At 31.9% G+C, this 8989-nt stretch overlaps 1 long non-coding RNA gene across 1 annotated transcript; it reads right to left on the bottom strand.

Annotated features, from left to right (window-relative positions):
* Window positions 1-730: 730 nt before the first annotated feature.
* LOC107894119 (uncharacterized) lies at window positions 731-1932 on the bottom strand. Its single transcript, XR_001683167.2, has 2 exons — window positions 1491-1932; window positions 731-1014 (listed from the first exon to the last, which is right to left on the bottom strand). It is a non-coding gene; the product is annotated as an uncharacterized lncRNA (long non-coding RNA).
* Window positions 1933-8989: the final 7057 nt, after the last annotated feature.

Here is an 8989-nt window from a genome sequence, read left to right as displayed (position 1 = left end):
AAATAAAACTTAGTTTAACAGAAACAAATGTGATAGATGAAGAACTTTCTTCATCTTTCTTTTGTTTATATTTACTTTAATTAATATAAATATCAATAAAATATAATTAAAATAATATTAAATAATTTTACCTAATCAAAACTTAGCACCTAGCCCATAATCATCACCTAGCCCATAATCATCATGATAATCATCCTATTTGAGAAATGACTATTTTACCCCTCATCATTTTCTAAAATTCTTCTGTTGAATCATCAAATTATTTGGTAAAATTACAATTTAATCCCTCATATTTCTCCACTTATTCAACTTGGTCCATGCTTGCCAATTTTGTGTCACAAGAAACTTTGTTTCATGTTCATTTTTCATCCTTTGACTTTCTCATATTTACTTTAAACCCTTAACTTTTGAATATTTACACTTTAACTTCAAAACTTTTTATATCTTTATATTTTAGTCAATACCTCGAATTTATTCCTCTTAATACCCAATTCTTTTTAATTTTCTCTCAATATCTAGCTACCTTCTTTACTAATAGTAATAGTTCTTATTTAATTTCCTTTGAAAATCTTAACATATGTCAACTTGTACTAACACTACTCTCGACTGAGGGGGTTTTAAAGATGTTACACCGACTAATTAGTATAATTGGACTAGTTAACTTCTAGTTTACTACGCATGTAATAGGCCCATTTCGCCCAGGCCCATACCAAACCAAAAAATAACAAAATAAAATAACAAAAATCCAATAAATGTCCATAAAAAGTCCATTTACAATTAACCCAAAAAAATAATAAAGGCCCAAAACACCAACCCAAAATCCCATTACACCCAAACCCCTAATTTAATCCCTGACCCAATTCCTAAACGGCCCAAAGGAGCCCAATAATGTGAAAGCACCAGAAACCCTAGGAGTTTCTGGAAGACGCTAGAGCAGCAACAGATCGATCCCACGAGTGATTCCCATGCACGGCTTCCACGAGCGGATTCTTCTGCATTGCCATTTCTCCACACCTGCAAATGGAACACACGAGAAGGCACAAGTAACAGAATACACAGTAGATTACAGCAAAGCAATTCAATTTTTCTTATTTATTTTATTTTCATTTTTCAACTATAAAAAGGGACTGAATGTACTATGTAGAAAAAGAGATTACTCACACTGTACGCATACACGCACACTTTACACATACAGAATACAAAGAAAATTTCGAAAGAGAATTTTTAAAGGTGATCTCAAGTTTTTTTTTCTCTGATTAATTTCCTTGGTTGGCTAGTTTTTTTTCAGCATGTGAATCGATGCCCATGAAATCCAAAATATCTCAGTAATATTGAGATCTGGACGAGGGTCAAATGGAATCAAATGTTTTTAGCCTTTTTTTCGAATAAACCATGTTAGATTTAAAGTTTTTTTTTTCAAAAAAAGAAAAAAGAAAAAATAATGGAGTCAAATGTTTTGCGAAAGAAAAAGAAAAAGGAAAGTATCTTACCACATTTTCATGGATGAGGCATGGATCTATTCATGGTGGTACACAAAATGATGAATCTGGCAGATGTTGAGAACCCTAGCAGATTCAATTTTGGGGCTGTGGTTCTTTGTTTGAAATGTTGGCAGCAGTTGGGAAAAAAGGATGGAAAAAGGGTTTTAAAATGCTTCAAGGATCCGCGCACTAACTTGTTGGAATACCCGGATCCGCGCCTTGCCCTTTTAAATGGTCAATTTTCGCTTTAGGTCCTTCCTTCGCGTGGAGCCTTCAATCGCATCCTGTTTATTTATTTTGTTTTTTAATTTGACCTTCTAATTTATGCGTTTTTTCAATTGGATCCGCGGTTCATTGCTGCATTATGGGCATGGGATATTTTCAATACCAGTCCCCACATATTTGTGTTCATGGCACATTAGTCCTATTTTTATTTTATTTCATTTGTAAATTGTTTCTCCTGTTTCAATTTTTCTTCAATTAAGTCATTTCTTTATTTTACCGCACATACATTTTTTTTTACATGCTTAATCATTGGTTGTGATATTTTGTGTTGTTTTGATAGCTGAATTTTGTAATCTTTTCTGTTTTTGTTCTATTATTTTAATAATGAGTGTATTATTTGAAGTAAAATTTATTTTGGTTTGTGTATGCTATTAATTCTATGTTTTTTTACATATCTTAAGTTTATATTCTTTTGGAGAATTTCATCTATTTTTATATATCATTTAAATTATTATTAAACTTATATTTTACCTGCATACATTATCAAAGCAATATTTTTTATATATACATATAATTTTTAGCAAATTTGTATATAAGTGTGTTTTTTTATGTTATTTATTTATATATAATTTATACTAACTTTAAGTTAATTTTATAATTCATTTTTTTATTCTATATTATTTTAATATTCAATTATTTTAAAAATGTCTTCGCATGTATATAACACATATTAAACTATTTTTATTATAGTACGTATTATTAATTTCGTATAACTTATGTAAATATTTTTTATGTATATATCATCTTTTAAATTTATTCATGTGTATAATATATATTTTTAAGGACCATATTTTAAATTGTACAATTTACTTATTGTATATATTTTCATATTTTATTATCCTTATGTATATATTATTTATATGTTCCATCACTCCCAAATCAATTTGTTACATATAAGATTATATTATACTTGTTCTCAAAGTTCTCTTATTAAATATAGGTACATATATATATATCACTAATCTAAGTATTTTGTAAATATGTTTTTTTTACCCTTTTTTTGAGTATATGATTATGTTTTTAAATTTGCTTATGTATTATTGATATATTTATTTAATTTTTCATACATTATCAATTTCATGTCATTTTTTTTATAAACAAATATTTCCAAATTTATATATACATATGGGTTTTATGAAATTATTATGTATATTATATCTTATCATGTATTTTATAATTACTTCAAATTTTTTATACATTATCTAAGTTACTAGGTATTTTGTCATTTTTTAGATGAATTGGTATTTAAAATAATGTGCGTATAATTTGATTCAAACTTTTATTTCATAAGGTTTATTTCAACCATCATATAAATATTGCCAAATATCGATACGGGCCTAACTTTAACTATGCAGGATATTAACTGATTCAAATATGTGGTTGAACTTTAAGCTAAAAGACTTCTAGTCTTTGACTTGTACACTGCCAAATCAAAATTGACTCGGGTCTGATTTACACGAATGCAGTGCCTAATCTTTTCAAAACTTGCACCCAAATGAGAACCTCTCTTATACGAAACGGTCATCCCTTTTTCCTTCCTATGACCAAGTTGCCTCTGCTTCAAACGAGTTGGCGTTGTCCCCTTAATAGATGAGGGGCGTCCTATTTCACTGATCACCATTGATCCTTCTAGAACATAAAGACTGACAAGCCTTTTACCTTTAATCAAAACAAGAGCCCCACGGGATACCTTAATGTCGCTTGACTCGATGTTAATTCTACAACACTTCGAGTCTAAATTTCCCAAAAAGATGATATTTCTCTTTAAATCAGGTACATACTTGACGTCCTACAATGTCTTGATTGTCCCATCGTGCATCCTGATCTTAACAGTACTGTAACGCCCTGAATAATTTATTTCTGTTTATGTAAAAGCTTGACACAAACAAGTATCTGCTTTAGTAGTTAAGTGTTCTGGGTGTGTGTGTAAGGTCTTGGGTTCAAGCCCCATGTTTGCAAAAAAAAAATTTTAATCCAAGCCTTTCCCTTGTGGAGTGGGCTTACATTAAATTGTTTGTTAATTCATATCAGAATAAGCTTACTGGTTCAAGTGGTAAGGGGATTGTTATGTTGAAGGTCCTGTGTTCGAATCTCTGTGTGAGCGAGGGGGTTTATTTTTGCTCCAGTTGTTTGAGAGTGCTTGGATAGAGATAGAATCCTGAAGTGGATTTGATTCAGAAGATAGTGGGGAGTTGGGATATGGGGAGTTATCAGAATATTTTATTTTTAATTTTTATTCCTATTTTTATTTTCAAAATTTTCTCTTTCCTCCTAGAATTATTCTGTAACACCCCTAGCCTGTGTCCGTTGCCGGATCAGGGTTACAGAGCATTACTAGAGTTTTCATAACATTTACAGGTAATCCATGTCAATTACTATTCATTTTTTAAGATTATTCATAACATTCCTTAAATGGACTCTCGAGGCCCAATATGAGTATTAGAATCAAGTTGAGACTAAATCGGGAACTCAGAATTTTTTTTACAAAATTTCTAAAATTTTCCTAGATACAGGGCTCATATGCCCGTATAGTCCAAGGACACGCCCGTGTGACCCTGAGACACGCTCGTGCCACAAGCCATGTTCAAAATCATGTAGCTCTCTAACTTGTGCCACACGGCTAGCCACACGCCCATGTGAGTAGGTCGTGTGATCAATTTAATTTTCAAAAATTAGGTGCAGAGTTCACACGGCCAAGACACACACTCATGTTTTGGGCCGTGTAGCACACAGCGCTAAGAGACACACCCGTGTGCTCTATTCTGAGCATTCTGTTTCTCAAATTTAAGATACAGAGGACATACAGCCTAACTACACACCCATGTACCAGGCCGTGTGTCACACACGATCATGACACACGCCCTTGTGTCTACCTATGTGGACAAAATAAAGCCATTTCCTAGCTTTATTTCTCACCCAAATTTGTCAATAACCTACATCAAAATTTACAAGTATATACCAACCAACACAAGCATTAAATCCAAGTCAATTCTAACATCTAAAATGTTATTTTATCATATGCATTTGTGATTATAATCTTACTTTTGTTTAACTTATATGTTAAGCATATCTTGATCAATTATATTCAACATAGTTAACACATAGATATTTTTCATAACATAACCTTAATAGATATACCAAAACATAATCATCACTAGTCATTCCAATGGCTAGATTACAAATAACATTTCTAAGCCAAAAATGGCCAAGTTATCTAAACATGCCATACTAAAATAAGTTTACTATTTATACTAAAACAAGCTAGTGGATAGTGTGATGATGCTCTAACCGATCTCCAACCTTCGCGAGCTTTCGAGCACTATAAAATAGAGAAAATAAAACCTAGTAAGCAATTATATGCTTAGTAAGTTCATATAACAAGAATTGAAACTTACCAATCACATTTAACAACACTAAGCATACAATTAACGTGCTTTCACCATTTTGACAAATTTACCTAAACACATATACTCAATCAAGCAAGTTAGTCATATAATACATGTAAATGTTAACTAAACATAGATGAGCTCATCATATAATTCTTCATCAAATAATTCAAATACATTAGGGGCATATTTCTATTTATCTCATCATTTTCTCATATCAATAGTGTTATCCGTTGAATTATTGAAATATCAATGGATACTCAAATAGTACACTCAAAATGTACATGTCTATAATCTGTCAATTCTTATTCAGAGAGCATACTCTCGAGCCAAATGTCAATATGCTCAAACGAGCCATGTAATCATGTAACAGGACACTTATCTGAGCTAATCAAGAAACTCATAAGAGTTTCTACTGAGGAAGCTCATAGAGCCTTTCAGATATCTCCGAAGAGATAATATCAGGGAGCTTCGGATAAGATAATAGAGAGATCAAGCGAGTTTGTGTCTGCATTATATTTTAGATCACAACCAATCAAAACATGTAACAGGATGCTCACAAAGAGCTGCGGTAATGTGCAACAAATGCAAAATCACTATCGATCAGGATACTCGCAGGAACTATATAACAGGATGCTCGAAAGTCTATATCGGGATTACTTGTCCGAGCTAAATCCCGTTTGTAACATATACAAAATCTCATTCATATAGGGAAAATCATACGTATCCATCGATATTCATTATTCCAACAGAATTTAATATTTTAATAACCTTTCCATTCATGTAATCATACCATGTATTTATAATTTTCATATAAATCACATAAACATCTACTACATTCAAATCAAATATAACATTCAATTGAAACATATTAACATGTATAATTAAGTTTTACGAACTTACCTCGATAATAATTCGTACAAGAAAATCTACTAATCGAGACTTTCTCTTTTCCTCGATCTAGCTTTGAATTTGTTTTATCCTGATCTATATAAATGAATTTAATCATCAATTTATCACATTTCATATTCACTTGAACTCAATTTGCATCCTAAGAAAATTACCATTTTGCTCTTAAACATTTCATAAATTTCAATTTCGTCCCTAGGCTCGAAAAATAAAATTCATGCAATTTACCCTTATTTCAAGCCTAACCAAAATTTCAATATAAAATTTACAGCACATGTATTCTATAAAATTCAAAATTTTATGTATTCTATAAAATTCAAAATTTTTCTTCAATTTTCACAACTTTACAATTTAGTTCCTAAATCACAATTTCATCAAAATTCACTTTGTAAAATTTGTTTATCTATCATTTCATTTTCTACCATAAATTTCAAAATTTCAACATATTAATCCATGAAAAAAAATTTATACTTTGATAACTTTTCAAATTAATCCCCAAAATAGATAGATTAGATTATCCCGATCTCAAAAATATAAAAATTACTAAAAACGGGACAAGAATACTTACTCAATTAAGCTTGATTACTTTCTTCTCTCTCTCCTAGGGTTGCCATGTATTTGGAGAAGAAGATGACATAAAATAAGATGATATTCTCTTTTTAATTATTTATCATCTTTTAATTATTTTAGTTTCCAATTTAGTCCCTATCTTTTTCTAATTTTTCCATGGATGAATCACCAAAAATATCTACTAACTTTTCTTTAATGGTCTAATTACCATATAAAGACCACAAGTTTTGAATTCCATAGCAATTTGATCCTTCAAGCTATTAGAATCCAACTTTTGCATTTTAAGCAATTTGGTCCTTTCCATAATTAAGCACATAATCAGTAAAATTTTCTTATCAGAATTTTCTTATGACATTCCTATCAAAATACTAACCATGCAAAAATATAAAAATAAATTTTATTTCAGGCTCGGATTTGCGGTCCCGAAACCACTGTTTCGATTTCACTGAAAATAGGATGTTACATATTCTAACGTCAATATTTCTCTCTTCTCTACCATCTTCTCTTTTTCTTCCTTTTCTGATAGTTATATTCTTTTCTCTACTGTCACAATCTTGTGTTTCGTTAATACGGTTCTTCATGCGTTTTTGGTAAGTGAGGGTTTTGCTTGACTGCAAGTTTTGGTTTTGTTAATTGTTTGGGATTTCTCGATTCATGGGGTTTTCATTGATAGATTAATCTAAGAGGATAGTAATTCGAGAGAATGTTTTGTGCAAGTGTGGATGGAGAACCTTTGGTTAGTGCTCCAACGGTTTAGTACGCTTTAGAGGTAAGTGTCGTCGGCTGTAAGTCAATTTTGTGATGATTTCTTATTGTTGAATTTGTAATTTAGCCATTAAATCAGTTTTTGGTATGTTGTTTCTTAGGTTTAGGAAGGCTCAGGATTACTGTAACATCTTAAACGTACCAAGTGTGTTATCAAAATACGAAAAACTAGGCTTCAATGAAAGCCAAAAAACTATTCTGTCGATGCCACACGGGCGTATGGTCACCCATGTGGTTGGCCTTATGATTGACATGGCCGTGTAGTCGATAAAGGCATGGCCATGGGCAAGACACGGACGTGTGGTGGTGTGAATGTGGCCTTGTGGGCCACACGAGTTAGGCCAAGTTAGGCGTGTGAGTTTTGAGCTAGGCTGTGTGGGCCATACAACAAGGCCAATCTAGGAGCGTGGGCTCACACGGGCAATCCATACGAGCATGTGAGCCCAAATTTCTGAAACGTTCCCTAGGGTCGCACAAGTCCTTCCAATCAACTGTGGGCCTACCGTAGGGTCAGTAAGGGCTAATCAAACCCTAGATTATGTGATTTGATAATCTGATAGTATGCTCTGAGTAGGACATTTTTATGCATGTCTGACTATTCTGATATATGTATATCTGATATTTGTACAGAAGTATGATAAGCATGTTATATCTGTATCCAAATCTATATTCTGTATCTAATTTGGGGTGGGATATACAGGAGGAAGTGTTCTGAAAGGCGACCCTCGCCTATATTCTGCCAGCTTTGCTGCATATTTTCTAATACATGTCGTAGTGACACAATACGATGTGTAAGGATAGGCGGGTGTTATTAACCCCACATGGTGTGTTAGGATGGTTGGAGATAATGTGTAAAGAATACGGGTAGAATTCTGAATATCTGATTCTGTTATCTGTTTCTGTAAAGGACTTGGGTCCGATCTGAATCAGAAAGTATATGTGATTTTTGGATAAATTGCATGTCTATTTCAGTTGGGTTACACATTGAGTTTACAAAAACTCACATCTGTTTGTATGTTCTTTTCAGGTAATCCATAGTCTTAGGCAGACCGGTGCTACGGAGACTCAGCAGCGACCACTCGATCGTAAACTGTTTAAACTTAGTAATTTATGGTATTTAAAATTCTGGATTCATTAAGAGTTTGTAATTTCTAGGACTCTCTGAATTGTATGGTTTTTATTAACTGTTGATTTTGGTTTGGTTTGTTTGAAAATTTACATGCTTCGACAAATTGTTTTATGAAAATGATGTTTTTACACAAATAAAGGTTTTCTAAAAACACAAACTGCCTTTTTAAATATAATGGTTTTAAGACTTCTACTATAAATTATGTTCTAGTAAATGAACCAATTAAATGACGTTTTTAGTAATAATTATGAATGAATACAAGTTATAAAAGTTGAATGGTTTATTAAAATAACTCAGTTTTCAAAACCCATTCTTTATTACACTCTCTAACTCAGCCATAACGTCTGGTCGAGTTTGGGGTGTTATATTTAGTGGTATCAGAGCCAGGTTTCAAGACTCTAGATGTGAATTTTGGGTTCCAAAATTCTATTTAAAAAAGAATTAATTTTTAAATAGTTTGAATA

The sequence above is a fragment of the Gossypium hirsutum genome, chromosome A13 (assembly GCF_007990345.1).
Source record: "Gossypium hirsutum isolate 1008001.06 chromosome A13, Gossypium_hirsutum_v2.1, whole genome shotgun sequence".
Taxonomy (NCBI): domain Eukaryota; kingdom Viridiplantae; phylum Streptophyta; class Magnoliopsida; order Malvales; family Malvaceae; genus Gossypium; species Gossypium hirsutum.
Note: the sequence above shows the minus strand (reverse complement) of the source record. Positions and strands in the feature narration are given on the sequence as shown.